Below are 3,185 nucleotides of genomic sequence, written 5' to 3' on the forward strand. Positions count from 1 at the left end.
CATAGCTCCCCCCTGCCCTTTCTGAGATCTCTCCTATCTTGCCATGGGGCCAAGTCCATTCCCATAAGTTTCATGAGATTTGTGATGCCCGTGGAGGTGTTGACTGAAAGGGATGTGATATTTTCCTTTAGATATTCATCTTACAGACCCACGGACATTCTAATGGTGGAATTTCAGAACCTATGGCAGGGACCTGTCTTGCATACCTGAAATCATACTATATACGCACTCTACCACTCAATATAGCTCAAATATTGAATGAGGGCCTATTATATAGGGCACTGTGCTAGCTTGCTTATGATATTATTACTCTGTCATTCTAAGTTTGCTAAATATAGAGGATATATGTTAGGAAATAATATCCAATCTAATCAAATCTATTAATATCTAATACAATTAAAATAGGAACACTGTGTATGTTCAAAGCATTTACTATAAAGTTGCCTTAGTAGGGATACCTGGGTGGCTCAGTCAGTTAAGCACCTGCCTTTGGTTCAGTTCATAATCCCGGAGTCCTGGGTTTAAGTCCCACATCAGGCTCCCTGCTCAACAGGGAGTCTGCTTCTCACTCTCCCTCTCCCCACTTGTGCTTTCTTTCTCATTCTCTCTCTTTCTCAGATAAATAAAAATTTAAAAATTGTCTTAGTAAATAAATTAGAAGCATATTTCTGCTCTGTGTAAAACACAGTAAGAAATATACTAAGGCTATTCTTATATACCATAAATTCTGGCACACTCATAAATGTTATATTTGTATAAGCTGAAAGTAAGCTCATTGTTATACTTTGATCAAGAGGAATTAAGAATTGAACTCATAAGTGGTTCTCTCCTTTGAGACTGTATTATTGCTTATTTTCTGAATATATATTGTATCATCTTGAGAATCCTATAGGCTTACACAATTTAGGTTTCCAAAATTCAAAATTTAACTCTTAGCATTATCCTAGAGTTATTCCATAACAAAACATGCATTTTGGGGGCACTTAGCTGGCTCATTCGATACAGCATGCAACTCTTGATCATGGGGTCATTAGTTCAAGCCCTAAACTGGGCGTAGAGCTTACATTTTAAAAATAAAAGTTTTTAAAAATGCATTTTTAAAAATTTTTATTTATTTATGATAGTCACACAGAGAGAGAGAGAGAGAGAAAGAGAGAGAGAGGCAGAGACATAGGCAGAGGGAGAAGCAGGCTCCATGCACCAGGAGCCCGACGTGAGATTCGATCCCGGGTCTCCAGGATCGCACCCTGGGCCAAAGGCAGGCGCCAAACCGCTGCGCCACCCAGGGATCCCTAAAAATGCATTTTAAGGGCACCTGGGTGGCTCAGATGGTTAAGCATCTGCCTTTGGCTTAGGTCATGATCCCAGGTTCCTGGGATCAAGCCCCACATCAGATTCCCTGCTCAGTGAGGAGTCTGCTTCTCCCTCTTCCTCTGCCCCCCCCCCACTTGTGATCTCTTGCTTGTGTGCTCTCTCTCAAATTAATTTTTTAAAAATAAAGACTTTTAAAAATGCATTTTGCTTGGTACATACTGGAAAAAAGACAAATGAGGTCATCACCCTACTATCTTCAACATGAAAAGATTATTTTAAAGAAATGTTTATTATAAAGGATACAGAAAATCAGACAAAACAAATATATGACTTCATTACTTTAGGATGAAAATCTTCATAACCACCACTCATATTAATAGAATTTCCAGCTACCCCAGAAGCTTCAGAAGTTCCAATCTCAATCACCTTCCTTCCCACAAAAATGACCACTGTCTATTTAGTCACTTCCTTGTTGTAAAAACATGACTCTGAACCTAGGTGGCTTAAAACACCTATGTTATTATGTTTATGGATGTTGTGGCTCAGGAATTCAGTCAAGGTACAGAAAAATGCCCCTGATTTATAGTATTTGGTGATTTTCATGGTAAACCTTCCTACCACGACCAATTGCAAGCTACCCATGTGACATCTGAATGTGGAGTTGGGAAAAAATGCTGACAATTGGCTCCTGCAAGCCAGTACAAATGCACTAGAGCACACCACTATTTCTATTTCATAGTATTTGAGCTGGGAAGACTCTGTCTGGAGATGATTCAACAACTGGAGGCTGACATCATCTAGAAGCATCTTCCCTTCCCTCACATGCCTCGGGGTGGATCCTGTTTGTCAGCTGGGATCTGAATCTCAGCTAGGATGATCCACCAGAGGACCCATGCATGGTCTCTGCATGTGACCTGGGCTTTCTCACAGCACGGCAGCCTCATAGAAATTAGATATCTTACATAGTAGTTCAGAGCTTCAAAAGTGAGTGTCCCAGTGAGCCAGGAGGAAATGTCATTGCTTTTTAGAACTTAGCTTCAGATGTCAGCAGAGTCACTTTTATTGCATTCTCTTGGTTACAGGTGAGTCACTAAGGCCAGTCCAGATTTGAAGAGAGGAAGGAGTGTTTAGAATTTTGCAGACATGGGGCATATGTGTGGTGCTGTCAGTTAAGCGTCTCTTAGTTTCAGCTCAGGTCATGATCTCAGGGTCCCGAGACTGAGCCCCATGTCTGGCTCTGTGCTCAATATGGAGTCTGCTCAAGATTCTCTCTGCCCCTCCCCTCACACACACTATCTCTGTCTCTCTCTCAAATAAATAAATCTTTAAAATAAAATTCTGCAGACATTTTTTAAAATCACCACACTTGCATTTCATTATAGCTTCATCACCTGAATGTCCTTTAGCACTATAATTGAGCTTTGCTTGCTCTCTCTCTTTTTTCCACTCGCTGACTCTCTCCCATTCCTTTCTCTTCCTTACATCTATCTGTTAAAGAGCATGGGCCGTTTGTCTTGCAAAGTTTCCCACAATCTGAATTTTACTAGTTGAATATTCATATGCAGTTTGACATGTTTCACCGTTTCTACAAATTGTCAGAATTTAGAGGCTTACTCAGGCTTGGATTCAATTCTTTTAGCAAGGCTATTTGGATGGTGTTGCTTCCTCCCTCATGAGGTACATATGTCTATTTGACTCTTTCTGGGGTGTCTGTAGCTGTTGATACTGTTTGATACTATTAATTAGGGTTACTTAATTCATAGGAAGCTAAAAATTATAATAATCTACCCTATGATTTCTTTTTCTTTTATTAGTTAGGATATTTATAAAGAAATTATTCCTTTCACCTGCTACTTGTTTCATAGTAGTAC

This window comes from Vulpes vulpes, chromosome 14 (genome assembly GCF_048418805.1).
Source record: "Vulpes vulpes isolate BD-2025 chromosome 14, VulVul3, whole genome shotgun sequence".
NCBI lineage: Eukaryota > Metazoa > Chordata > Mammalia > Carnivora > Canidae > Vulpes > Vulpes vulpes.